The sequence below is a fragment of the Ictalurus furcatus genome, chromosome 28 (genome assembly GCF_023375685.1).
Source record: "Ictalurus furcatus strain D&B chromosome 28, Billie_1.0, whole genome shotgun sequence".
In the NCBI taxonomy this organism is placed as follows: Eukaryota; Metazoa; Chordata; class Actinopteri; order Siluriformes; family Ictaluridae; genus Ictalurus; species Ictalurus furcatus.
In genome coordinates, this window is record NC_071282.1 from 17,926,493 (window position 1) to 17,941,660 (window position 15,168).

A 15,168-nucleotide genomic window follows, 5' to 3' on the forward strand; every position below is an offset into this window, starting at 1 on the left:
ACAACCTGTAGTATATTAAAAAAAAAAAACAAAAAAAAAAAAACAGAGCTTTTCTCTCAATATTGAGCTGTTATCCCAAAGTCCTTACAATCAACTCTCTGGCCTTCACAGTCCTCCACTGGGAACCATCGAAACCAGCTCATCAGCGGCATGTCAATGGGCCACTCTCGCTAGCTCTCCGCTCTGTCTGTGTCTCACTTCAGATTCGGGTCAACAGCTATAATTAGCCTGCGCTTGGCAGGTGACTTCAAATCTAACTCCCCAGATGCACTCGAATATGCCACGTGTCACTTTAAATGCCAGTGTTCCTACCATCATTAGCTTTAGTTAAGTGTCAGGATGAGGATGATAGAGGACATTGTAGTAGTGCTCGTGAAATTGCTTGCTTGGGTTTCCAATTTTAGGTTTCGAAAGTAATTATGGACATAAATAATTTTGACAGAACGAACAGATTGAAATACCAAACTGGTGGCCTTTAAAAGGTGCCCGATATTCTCGGCTCGTTCTCCAGGTAGGCTGGAATGTATTCACGGTTGGGGACTTAAGGAAAAAAGACAATATTTACACAGGGAAACTTATACATATTCAGGGTTAGGGTTAGACTTCGGGTTAGAGATATACAGAGTCAGGTTATCGCACATGCTGAAGGTGTTTGCTGCTAATACTGGGGTAGTGGTGGGTCAGTGGTTAAAGGATCTGGGTTACTGATCAGAAGGTCAGGAGTTCAAGCCCCAGCACTGCCAAGCTACCACTGTTGGGCCCTTGAGCAAGACCTTTAACCCTCAGTTGTTGCACAAATAGGCCACACAAGTCTTGCACAACTTCTGAATAGCATTTAAATCTGTAGGTATGTCTGAGGCCTAAATACCACTGTACAAATCTTCAATAAGTCCTTGTTACACATGCTTAACACTGAATGTGTCTAACCATGGTTAGAAGCTACCAGAAGCTACCTTAGTACCTTAGTCAATTCAGTACCTTAGTAAAATCAGCTGTACTTATTCAACGGAACATGGCTGAGTTTCTCCAAGTTAAGATCATCTTCACTTGAAGAAAAAAAAACACTTGTGAAGTGATGTTTGCTCGACCATTTAACAATGATCTTCGTGCGGCAAGGCTTTTGAGAGTCTCCAACCCACTTCAGCATACCTCGTAACTTCTTTCCAAAATGTTATTGCTGCAACAAGACCCAAACCCCTCGATCCAAGACCAGCTAGCTGCAACTCACCTCTGTTATCCAGGCTGTGTTTATGATTCGCATCGCATCCTCCTTTTCCTAGACTGTCCATGCTGCGAGTCCCCTGGCTGCAGAAGTCATCGTCCATATGAACCTTCCCGTCCAGGAGCTGGCCGGGCTGCTCGTCGTCTTCGCAGTCGCAGTCGTCCAGGATGGGCGTCTCACGGATAGCCATGCCGATGACTGAGCCATGCTGGTGGGCACGAGGTGTCCGGAACCCGTCCCTTGACTGGGGTGGTCCGAGCAGAACCGAAGGGATGTAGTGGATCTCGTGGGTGGCTTCAGTGCTGGCACTTTTTTGGGGCGCCCGACGGCGACGGCACCAACGCTGACGCGTGTACAGGACCAGGGTGAAGAGGAGGATGAGGAGGAGGAGAGCAATCAGGCCACCCTGAGAAAAGGACAAACATATGCAGTGAGCACTACGAGTTTCCGACATCATTTTAGATTACCATAATGCCCTTAGAGAGACACAGAGAGAGAGATAGAGGGGGAGAAGAAACAGAGTGGCTATTTTATCACAATTTCTCTCAATCTCTATCAATCGCTTTCGTTTCCAGGTGAATCCCTGAACGACTGAGAAAACAAAACTCGTCCTTCCTTTCTTTGGAGAGGCCAGATGCTTTAAAAACGTAATAAAAGAGAGTCTATATTAATAGGCAACGTGTAAAAACCATTTGAACTTGCTCAACAGAAGTGTTTATCACGAATATAAATAGAAACGTCAGATGAAAATCATCGTTCCCGTGGTGGAAAACCTTTACAGCGTCTCTTCAGACTGTTACAAAGCGCTGCCACTGGAGACTCCTTCCAGAAACGTTAAATAAAGGTCTCCACGTAGTACCATTTCCCCATTTAAAGAAACCGATATGCTTTTCTTTGTTAAATAAGGGCGTGTAGATTACACGGCACTCCTGTAAAGAAAATGACCTTTACAACACCTTCTGACCAGTCAAAATAGAGAATTTAACCGGACTGTGGTATAAGACTGGTCCGTATTTACATTTCTACAGCCTTATCAATAAAGGTAGAACAGTACTGGTGACACACCAGGAAGTACAGAACAGGAAGTAAACATCTGTCATAAACCAATCGTCAAACACATCGTTACAAACACACGTTTCAAGTCCACTTCTGGCAACCGACTAATTCGATCATTTTATCGATGTTTTATTTGTTTGTTTATTTATTTATTCTCCCAGCACCGAGTTGATCACTCGAGTTCGCCAGCGGGAGTTTGCTTTCTTCCCTCGCTTCCATCCTTCTCCACTACGCATGATGTAGGAAAGTTCTCGAGCGAGATTATCAATCACCGAATTTAAAAATTCCATCTTCATGAGCAAAAACAAACCCTTCTCGGATTACAGCGCACGCACCGGCGGCTGTTCATAAATCAGAGGCCGGTGGACTGGCGCGTCGACGGGCGTGCCTCACCCTGACTGAACGCCTTCATTAATCTCACACGGCAGTGGCGCACATGCTGAACGTCTACTCTCCTCTGAGTCGAATGCAGAGGAATGAGAGCAGGAAGAGTCATCTCTCTCAAGGATGGCTGGGGTCACGGTGTGGGATGCGCCAAGCTCGGAACGACACTGATGTATGTAAATAAATGAAATAGGCTGCAAGTGAAGCATGATGGAAAATTCTTTATAGACTTCACGCAGGATGAACCTGATTGATTTCGTGTCTTCAGACGCCGTCAGGATTCTGAATTAATATCAACCTCTCAAGCAGCTCCAGTACAACATCAGCACATTTCTTTTAAACAAAAGCCTTTCGTTCTTTCTTTCTTTCTTTCTTTATTTGTTCATCTCGCGTTTTTGAGAGCTTTGGCCAAAGACGAGCTATAAAGAACACGCAGCTCGATGTTCCGCTCGACGTTTAAGACTTAATTAAGAATAAACAAGCCGCCTAACGAGGGCGGACTTCGGAGACCATCTGGCGGCGCAGTGATAGGTTTTGAAGGGATGCCATGGCAGAGAAGGACGAAACACAGACGTGACAGAAAACGCATCTTGAATCTTGAACTTTTGAAACAGTTTGGCCCAGAGCCAACAGAAATCATTAATATTATAAATGCAATCATTGTAAAACATTATGGGTTGTGTGAGCAAACAGAGCGCTTAAATGTGGATGGTTTGGAGCTTTTTATGAAGAGTCATTTTGTTAGCGACGCCCGGACATAAACTACAGACAGCTCGGGCAATTCTCAACTGTTGCGTCTGCTATGAGAATAAAAACAATCCTTAAACATATATGACTACTGCGTCGCCATCTCTTTGTTAACTCCATCCATCCGTCTTCTGTACCGCTTTATCCTTTTCAGGGTCGCGGGGAAACCTGGAGCCTATCCCAGGGAGAATCGGGCACACGGCGGGGTACACCCCGGACAGGTGCCAATCCATCGCAGGGCGCAATCACATACACACTCACACACCCGTTCATACACTACGGACACTTTAGACACACCGATCAGCCTACCGTGCATGTCTTTGGACTGGTGGAGGAAACCGGAGTACCCGGAGGAAACCCCCGCAGCACGGGGAGAACATGCAAACTCCACACACACACACACACACACACACACACAGGGCCACGGTGGGAATCGAACCCCCGACCCTGGAGGCGTGAGGCGAACGGGCTAACCACTAAGCCTGTTTATTATCTGTTTATTATAATCCTCAGATTATGCACTGTCCACCGTACGAGTCCCGGTGAACGAACTGTTACTATGGAAACGCTAACGTATTAGACCAAGCGCATGAGTACAAGCCCGGGATTTCACCTGCACTACTATCAGAGCTGCTGTTATAGAAAATGAATCAACACCTTCTGACCAATCAGAGGTGAGAATGCAGCAGCGCTGTAATATGCCTCCTGGGGCTTGTAATGACTTTTTATTCGCTTTTTCATCTCTTTTTAATGTAATTGTTTTTTTTCCTCAGATAACAAGACGTTCAGGGACTTGCACGCCTCTCTCTCTCTCTCTCTTTCTTTTTCTCTCTCTCTCTCTCTCTCTTTTCTAAGTAAGTACACGTACATGTACAAATCGAATAATCTGATTATGGTAATAACACATACGGTGGAGTGACGCGACGAGGACGAGTCAGGCACCAACGAGTCCACTCCTTTCTTTTAAGCGTATAACGTATGTGACAATACAGTTGCCTGGCAACCAACTAATAAACCAGCGTTAAAGAGGTAAAGCCGTAACTTTAACTTTTCCGACACCCCCAGGACAGACAGGTTTACGCTTCTTTGCGATTCCTCTGTGCGTCTAATTAAGAAAACGAGAAGTGCCAGACTTCGACGGACTGTTTATAGCACCGACGACGCAGGGGAGAACAGGAAACAACGCGTTTGGCGAACATGGAACGTGACTGTAAAAGGAAACACTTCAGGTGTGTTCACAGTAACTCCGCTCCATCACATCTGCGAAAGAAATCAGAATAGTGCGAAATCCTCTGTCCTGAAGCTCTGACACTGGAAACTCCTTCCACGCTGCCATACAAATCCCTGCGAATGAGACGTTACCATGGCAATAACGGCGCGTTAGTAATATATCAGAGCTGATGTTAAAGCAACACCTTCTGACCAATCAGATTCCAGATATGAAAGAAACGCGAAGTGAAAGAGTGCACATATTTCTGGTCGAACAGTAGAAGTGTATTAGAAGTGCAGTGCTTTATACTTTGTACTTTAATACACACGGCATTTATGAAATGCAGGCATAAAACCCAGCGAGTGAGATTATACTGAGCTACCGCGATCCACCATCACGGCCTCGGGCTGAAGAAAGGAGAAAAAAAAAAAAGCGAAAAAAAAAGCTTGACCTCCACTACAGACGTTATTAATGCATAACCTGAAGAAATGTGAAGAAATACAGAACAGCGCCGCGCTTAAAGGTACGCGTCCTTTCCCTGCACGCAGCATGTAGCTTAGCCTTCAAGCTCTCAAACTTTCTTTTTTTAAGACTCACGAAGAGGGAAAAGAAAAAAAAAAAAAAAAGACAAACTCAGGAGAAGCATTCGAGTTATGCAAAGTTATTTCTCTACTTTATCACATTTTAATGACTGCATTCAAAACGCTCGACCCAGCTGCCGAGCTTATTTCTCGCCGCATCGGACCATAATTCCCAACAACATGATCGAGATCGCTGGAAAATGAACCATCAGGCCAGATATGAAATTCCAAAAATCTAATAAATCCCCAAATCCATAAACAAGCGAGGGTCCTTTAGTGATCCCACCTCAATCATCTTCAGCTGATTGCATATAAGCTGTGAATATCGAGCCGTATCAGTGCAGTACATCTCTCTCGCTCTCTCTCGCTCTCTCTCTCTCTCTCTCTCTCTAAACTCCACTTGACCCTCAGGATGTCTCAAACCCTCATGGCCTTGCTCTGTCTGAGGGAGTTACGGCTGAATGACCCCCTGAAAGACCGTCTGATTCGTTTTTGTTGTTTGTTTGTTTTTTTTTCTTCCCATTTTTGGTTCCATTTTGACCTTCTTTATATCTTGTTATTTATGTATTTATATTTTTTTATGGATACATAACACGCCATCCTCACATTTCATTCCTCTTCCCCTACTACCCATATTAAAATCTGACAAGAAGAAGAAGAATACAATTTACGTATGTTTATAAGGCATTAATAAGCTATTATTTGCTATTATTAATTTTTGTTATTGTTGTTATTACTATTATAATAGCAGGAAGTGGGAAAGCGATAGCTCAGTGGTTAAGATGGATGGATGGATGGATGGATAGACAGATGGATAGATAGATAGAGAGAAAGATGGATCATTTTATTTGTCCTCAAAGAGGAAAATGTGTTTCCATCATGGGTGTGTAGAAAACATAAACACTACAACACTATACATATTCACCATCAAGACAATCACAAACATAGAGGGGAGAAAAAAAAACCCCCAAAATAAATATGACCGATATCTGACGTTCCTCACATCTCACTCTACCATCTACATTAACCCAGCACATTCGAATGCCTCCCTAAGGCACTCCAGACAGTTTTATTCATTATTTATGAACACGCATTGCGCCCTATAGCATCGTGAATTAACCCGACGCGTTAAAAGTAGCGTTCAAAACACGTGACGTTGCGCTATGAGAAGATATCTAACGACGAGACGGTGTTACAGGCGTTCTTTTAACGATGTCTAACCGAATGTAATGTAATGCCTTTCCGTAAATACGTCTCACGATGTCTATAAATCCTTATGAAGGCATTGTAACATGCTATGGATGTATCGGTAAGCTAATATACACGTGTAACGAAACAGCACAATCAACACAACGTGCATAATAAAATGATTATTAGGGAAGAATAAATACATTTGAGCTTTTTAAGAATTTAACGGCCTGTGCTTGATGTTATAAAGGTCGGGGTGTTCCAGAAATACATCCAGCAGGCTTGACCTCATTTCACACACACACACACACACACACACACACACAAAATTAGGTTACATTGCACCTGTACTAATGGTAACACTGCATGTTCAGCAGTATTTTTATAACAATGACACTGGAGGAAAAATTTAGAGCTGGTTATGTGATGTGTCTAGTGTAACTAGAGTAGCTTGGCATGGTGTTGGGGTGGATGTGGGGATAGTAGACAGCAGACAGCAGACTGGATCAGGGTTTGAGCACCAGCTGGGCCTTCAGCTGTGCCCTCATCTGCCAGGAATTAGGGAAAATACCCACAATGCCACTCAGCTGGGACACAGTGACCAGAGTTAATCATAGTGTGCCATTATGAATATTAATGAGCTTTGTGATGCTCAGACATATTTGCCAACAACTTTCATGAATGTTTTTCATAGTGACCACATATAAATGAATACGTTACTCAGATCGAACAGTTACTGTGTTCTACAAACGCAGACATGAATAGGAGGAGGACTAATGTTTCTCATACTAGAAACGATTACAATAAATGTGCGATTGTTGAGAAAAGGAGAAAAAAAAGAAAAGAAAAGAAAGAGAAATCAGTCCTGAGCACGTCTGTAGTCGAGACCAGTTATGAGCTGGAGTGATGTAGCTGAGGTTGAGGAACTGTTAGAGCCAGAACTCACACACCACACACACCATCGTGACAGTGCTGACATTTCAACCGGTTTTGTTCACGCCCACATTGGGATTAGTGTCAAAATACAACCTTAGAAGTGTTACATAAATTAGAATTGAACTGAATTTTTTTTTTAAATTATTATTCAGAGGAGAAATCTGACTCACCCTGTATCTGAAACTACGGATACCGTCAGCGTGTCATACAAAATGGCAAAATTAACATTTTCTATCTTACATTAGACGATAAATTTAGATTCCGCCCGAAATAAAATTCATGGATGCAGAACTGGGGCAAGGAGATGATCTTTAGAAGCAAATACGGAAATCATTTCCATATTTCCGTTCGGTTATTATCCGTAAGTGACGCGTCTTCATCTCCTAACATCAAACCCCATTTCTGATCCGCCCCACACCCTGAGCGAGCTGTACGGCTGCAAACAATTCAACTCTCATCGTCCCTACACTCAGTAACTTCGTCCGATCGTAATCGTAATTCACATACGACCGCGAGTCCAACCGGAACCGCAATTTGTCACGCATTAAAAGATTCAGCAGAACAAAGGGAAATTTTAATATGCGTGCTAGAGGAAAACAAATGGTCTACCTTTGCGTTAATGGTTGCCAATTGGAAAATCAGTCCTCTTTTCTCATTCTCAGCTGTAATAAGATGCTGGTGGGGTTTCTTTTTTTTTTTCTCTCCCTTTGCTTTAATGACATCCCATGATGCTCCTTGTTTGCATGGTAACCAAATATAATTGCCTGATAATCATGCATAGTGGTGTGCTCATTACTGATTGTTGGTTGTTCTAATCCTCTCTCGGTACCTTCTGTTTTTGTTTTTTTTTTTTTTTTTTTAAAAACAACAACAAATAAACACTTGTGCGTGTAGAAAGTTACTAACTGTCAATGTGAGACAAGGCTGAGCTGCTGATGCTTTAAGAATTACCTGCAGTAATAAGTGATACAGTACAAAGCTTGATATATACACACCGTTTCTAGGACTGACGCAAGCAAAGGCGACTCTCCTTTTACTAGGACTGACAGGCACAAAGGCCACACCTCCTTTGCTAGGACTGAGGGGAATAAAGGCCATGCCTCCTTCATTGAGACTGCAGATAGAGATGCCATGCCTCATTTACTAGGCTTGACAGACACAGAGGCCACACCTCTTTTTGTATGCCTGGCAGACACAAGCACTATAATTACTTAAACAATTACTAGAACCAGTGAGTACAGAGGCCACACCTCCTTGAATAACTCTGCAGCTAAAGATGCCACACCTCCTTCGGTAACACCAGAACTACAGAGGCCACACCTCTCTCAGTGACACTACAGCTACAGAGGCCACACCTCTCTCAGTATCACTACAGCTACAGAGGCCACACCTCTCTCAGTATCACTACAGCTACAGAGGCCACACCACTCTCGGTATCACTACAGATACAGAGGCCACACCTCTCTGGGTATCACTACAGCTACAGAGGCCACACCTCTCTCGGTATCACTACAGATACAGAGGCCACACCTCTCTGGGTATCACTACAGCTACAGAGGCCACACCTCTCTCAGTATCACTACAGATACAGAGGCCACACCTCTCTCAGTATCACTACAGATACAGAGGCCACACCTCTCTCAGTAACACTATAGCTACAGAGGCCACACCTCTCTCAGTAACACTACAGATAGAGAGGCCACACCTCTCTCAGTAACACTACAGATTGAGAGGCCACACCTCTCTCAGTAACACTACAGATTGAGAGGCCACACCTCTCTCAGTAACACTACAGATTGAGAGGCCACACCTCTCTCAGTAACACTACAGATAGAGAGGCCACACCTCTCTCAGTAACACTACAGATTGAGAGGCCACACCTCTATCAGTAACACTACAGATTGAGAGGCCACACCTCTCTCAGTAACACTACAGATTGAAAGGCCACACCTCTATCAGTAACACTACAGATTGAGAGGCCACACCTCTCTCAGTAACACTACAGATTGAAAGGCCACACCTCTCTCAGTAACACTAGAGCTACAGATGCCACGCCTCTTCCATGTTATTTTCAATGCCTGAGCCAGATCATAAATACTGACACTGAATCAGTGACTCAAATGACTGAATCTTTACAGCATGTCACTGCAGTTCTGTTTCCTGAATCAGAAATGGAGTGAAGTAGAAATCGATGCAGGAAGGCAGTACAGCTTTATTAGCCTGAGGTGAGAACAAGCTAATCTTAGCAAGGACACATTGAAACCACCTTCGCTCTATGTACCCGCTTTACCTCATGCTAACTGGCTGCCTGTTAAGCCAGGTCAGTGATCTTCTGACGCGAGATCATCGAGCATGTGAGTAGCCTGTAGCTATAACCTAATTTACTCCTAGTGCAAAACGCGAATTCAGCAAAGACGATCACATGCTCGTCCATTTAGGTCACGGTAGAAGAAGCGGAGAGCTGAGAACTCGGGATTTCTTCTCAGAAGAAGCGGACGACGGAGAACTCTGGATATTCTGATTTTAAGGTCACTCAATCAAGCTAGCGCTTGTTTATCTTCTGTGTGGATATAAAAAGCACTTAGTAACAAATACAGCTTGTTTGGTGAGTGCTTTCTACAAGATGTCAACTGCATTTATACTCCATTGGGGGAAAAAATAGACAGCAACAAAAAAATAATTAAGATTTAAATTTCTCATACATCCTTTATTTTGTAACGTAAATAAAATACAAGAGAGCCCCTTATTTGTTAGCAACCGTGCCTTGTACGATGATAAAGAAGCAAACTTTATACCCTTTTTAATCCTGTTTTAAGCCGATTGATTTAAATTTGTATGATTTTATATTTAGGGTCACGTTGTGTGTGGTGGTGGTTTTTTTTTGGGGTTTTTTTTCTGGCAATGTAAAGAACTTTAGAGAAAGTTACAGGAACTGGAAAATCAATTGTTATCTCCTGCTTGGGAACTCCGACAAGAATACAGAAATGAATGTCTTGTTTGCGTGCGCAGCATGTGTTTTCTCAGCATAGCTTTCAGCACTTGTTTAATTTTTTTCCACCTGGCTGAGCAGAAATGCATCTGATCTTGGATGCACCTGTCTGGTGCTGCCGCCGTTATCCGGAGCAGTGCTGTCAACATGCGAGGAACCTGGAGTGCAAACGCCATCTCCTCTCAGCAGCGCCACATCACTCGGCCTCTCCCGTGGTTCAGACAGCAGCAGACGCCATCACCGTCGCCATCTGATCCTGTATTGCCTTCTGTATTGTTCCAGAAGAGCAGCTGAAGGCCTAATGCTGAATGATTCGTCCCCAGGCTCTTCGCCCGTCTGACAGCAGCTCCATCCAGAAGAGGCAGATTTTTCACTATCAAGCTGACGTTCAGCCCAGACGTGCTTACTGATCGAGAAAGATGAAGAGATAGAGGCGGGTGGTAGAGGAACAACACCACACAACAGCTTTGAAGTACCCGTGGTATTAAAATTGGTGTTTTTGTCTGAATCTCTTGTCATTATGGACACAAATAGGCAAGTATATATATACACATATATATATTTGAAGACTTACCCGAATTTTGTCCAATTAAACACTCTCTAGATAGAACACATCCTGCCCCCATCAAGAAATTCCCATTATCACTCTACAGTAGAGGATAGTGTGATGACTCCCACTCAAAAATATTGATTTCGTCTAAAAAAAAAAACAAAAAACAAAAAAAAAACTAATGACCTCAAACCATTTCATGTGCCATGACATCTAGTTAGTAAACATGCAGCCAAGGTGTGTGCAATCTGCTTTGGGCCTGCTGTGGGCCGGAAAAATGTGCTCCAGGTAACCAAACCCGACTGAATCACACTAGGCACTAGATTTCTACTGTTGAGAATCAGTGGGAGGTTAGGCAAGCGGATATGCTTCATCTTGATCATGGTGGTGGTGGTGGTGGTGGTGGATCCAGAGATCAGGCATGAGGTGGGAATAAACTCTGGGTGGGATGCGTGTCCATTGAAAAGGCACTGTGCACCCAGGGGCCAGTCCGACTACTGGAATGTTTTTGGAAACTAGATAACCCAGAACAAACCCATATGAACATTCCCACCGGATCCTGGAGAACACTGAATTTGGTTATGACAGTCCTACTGAAACGAATGGATAAGCGATCGATGCTTCTCTTGTTTACCACCATTGAAAACTCCTGCTGTTTCAGTTTCGTTGCATTTTTTTAAGTTTATTATTACAATGAATTAACGATACCTTTCAAGTCTAGAAACTTACTTCCATTTCAGATGATTAATGACAACCAGACAATCAGGAATCCAGCCTAATTGTCCAAACCTGGATTCTCAAGAAGGTTTTCATCACCCACTGTCAGCTCTGGCTTGGTCATTAGGCATGTACTTGTCCTAAATGTCCAAATTCCTGTAAATTTACAAAATGATTCCATACCAAAATGTTGTACACGAACTGCTCATTATCAGCAAACTATCCCTGTACCATCTGGAAAGCAAATTCGGTGCTGTGTACTATTAAAAGCCATTTCCTTAAAAGCTATTTATTTGTATGGAATTAGCATGTGTGTTTTCCCATCAAAAATAAAACCTGGCCTGCTTCCCTCATTTCCACCTGTATCACTGCCATATCTGTGATCATTGTACAAGTGGTCTGGCAAGCCCAAGCTCCAGCAGCAGTTAAGAGAGGGTCTTGGAAAGCCAAATTGAGGCTAATGGCTTTGGTATAATCCCAGTGCCTGGAGAATCCAAATAGTCAAACACAGGGAGTGTGTGCAGTTGTGAACTGACACTAAACTCATTAATACAGACCAGCATATCCATCTGCCATTGTTAGAGCAACAGAGGGGTAACAGGACTCTCTGAGATACTCTTTGACTGCCATCTGTAGACACGTTAATCTGCGGTCTATTAATAACATAGTGGCATCAAACAATGGGAAACTATTTGTTGAGAAAAACATGGTACCTCAGAGGATCAGAGGTTGAGGATTAGAACGCAAGGCCAGGCTGGTTGGTGCAACGTATCTCAGGGACATTCAGGTTAATTAGATATGGAAGCTTCCTAGTTTAATCTGTGTGGGGTTGCGATTATGTAAGATGTTTGGGATTAAGGGAGGGATGCTTGCCATCAGGTGTTGCTGGGTAATTAAGAATTTAGGCAAGTCAGCGATTAAATAACATGTATGCAAAACAATCCACCAAGACCTGAGGTTCATGCGCACTATTAGTAGCATTTGGTGGACTGGCTTTACAGGATGCAAAACGCAACCCGTTGTTGCCAACTTGGCAAGTTTAGCACGGGATTAGGCAACTTTTTAGAACCCTTAGGCAACTGTAGTTCAAAAAAGAACCTAGCAACTTTTTTTGATTTTTTAAGTGACTGACCTACACTTGATATGCCTCTCCAGCGCACATCATAGCTGCTAGTTATTTTAGCTGGGAGAGCAGTTTCACTCGACTCACCGTCCATGTGTAAATCCTGACTCAGTTTAAGTGTTTGTATGTTCCCAATAACCAATCACCGATCACCACTGCCCCCAGTGATCAAGCAATGATGCCCACTGTTCCCAATAATCAATCAGATCACCATTGTTCCCAACAACCCATCACTATTCATGATTTTTCCAATGATCACTAATGACCATTGTTCCCGATGACCAATCACCATCGTTCCCAATGACCAATCAATGACGACTCGTTCCCAGCAATCAGATCACCATTGGTCCCAATAATCAATTACTGATGACCATTGTTCCCAATGACAAATCACCATTGTTCCCAATGACGAATCATTGATGAGTCTTAATCCCAACAATCAGATCACCATTGTTCCCAACGACCAGTGATTAATCACCATTGTTCCAAACAACTAATCATTGATCATCATTGTTCCCAGTGACCAATCATCAATCACCACAGTTCCTAAAGACCAATCACTGATGACCATTGTTCCCAATAACAAATCATTGATGACTCTAGTTCCCAACAATCAGATCACCATTGTTCCCGATCAATCATCAATCACTACAGTTCCTAAAGGCCAATCACTGATCACCATTATTCCCAAAGACAAAACAATGGATGATCACCATTGTTCCCAAAGACCAATCATCAATACCATTGTTTCCAAAGACCAATCATCAATACCATTGTTCCCAAAGACCAATCATCAATACCATTGTTCCCAAAGACCAATCACTGATCACCTCTGTAACCAACTACCACTGCTTTCACCAAGCACTTTCCTTTTTTTTTTTTTTTTTTTTAAATCAAGAACTCACTTCTTGATGATGTTTACAGTAACAACGATGAGCCATTCCTCCGTGTCCGTCTCCTTACTCTTCACTACCACTGTTTCACTGGCTTCATTATATATTTCTCAGAACTTAAAAGAATTTTTGTAAATAGTTGTACTTTGTGGTGGCATGACATGGTTTACTTCTGGGGCATGCATTAGCCACATTCAGCTGAAAAATCTCAACAACACAGTCAACAATCTCATCCACGACTCGAGTGTCATGGCTTGCTACAGTTGATTATTGTGTGGGTGGCATCACCATCAAACGTGACTCCTACGAGAACCGAACTCAACCACCGGACCTTTTGTCATGTCACAGTAGGACGTGCGCCTGTCTAAACCCACCGTCCATGTGTTTGTCCGTGTGTTAATATTTAATCATGTACCACGGCATTTCTCCTCCTGCTGAGCTGAAAATATGGACTTTTGCGGAGGAACACTTGGACGTCCTCTAAATAGACAGTCCAATGCCCACATTTGTGTGTGCGGATGGAGAAAGGACACTGACTTGTGCCAGGTTGGATTTTTCAGTCTGTCCACACCACCCACTGCTGCGCATACCAAAGCTCAGGCCATTTTTAATGACTCAATAGTGTTATTAGCGCACGGTTTCATCCTGACCTTCACCATCTAAGTACTTCCTGATCAAAGAAAATGTCCTGCACGACAGTGCTGCTGACGTCTCAAACCTGATTGGTCAGAAGGTGTTGATTCATTTTCTATAAACAGCAGCTTTGACCACAAAATCACAGGTTTCTATCAATGCACTCGTTCTAGTATGCTTTCGTTTCAATAGTATCAAGGTGTTATTGAACAAAGACGAACGTTCGGTTATCGTTACGGTGACGCGGAATGACTGAACGGGTTTGTAGCTTCCAAATAGGGCTGTACTTGGAAAAACATCTGTTTTAGGGTTCTAATTAGAACTTTAAAGGGTTCCGCAAGAGGGACAACTGAAGAAGCCGTAAGGGATCATTAAAGAACCTTCTTTTTTTTTTTTTAAAAGAATGTACCAAGTACCAAGAAAGTACGGTTTTACTTTGGTAGCGATGACGTATTTCCCCGAGAGGAACATCTGAGGAACATCAAACTGAGAAACTAGCCTTGAATTAGCTTCCAAAAATAGTACTGTTTGAAACCCTTTTCAATGAGAAAGCACTTTGTTCTTGGATTCTACGAATGGCCTATAAGGAGAACCAAAAAAAAACAACACTCCTGAATAATAAAGGTTTGAGAAAAAGCTACTTCAGAACCATGCCAAAAAAAACAAAAACTATTTTTGATTAATTAATAAATTCAGTTCGGTTTTATTTGTATAGTATTTGGATTGCTTTACAGGAATCTGGATGTAGATTTAGTTTCTTAAAGAACAAAGCAGAGGCGACAGTGACGATGAGATGAACCGCTCTGACAAGAAGTGAGGAAGGAACCTTGAGAGGAACCAATCTCAGAAAGGGAACCCATCCTCTTCTAGCTCACATTGGATGAAAATGTTTTCTACACATAGAGAAAGAAAATCTTCTGGTGTAAGGTTTGATAATGG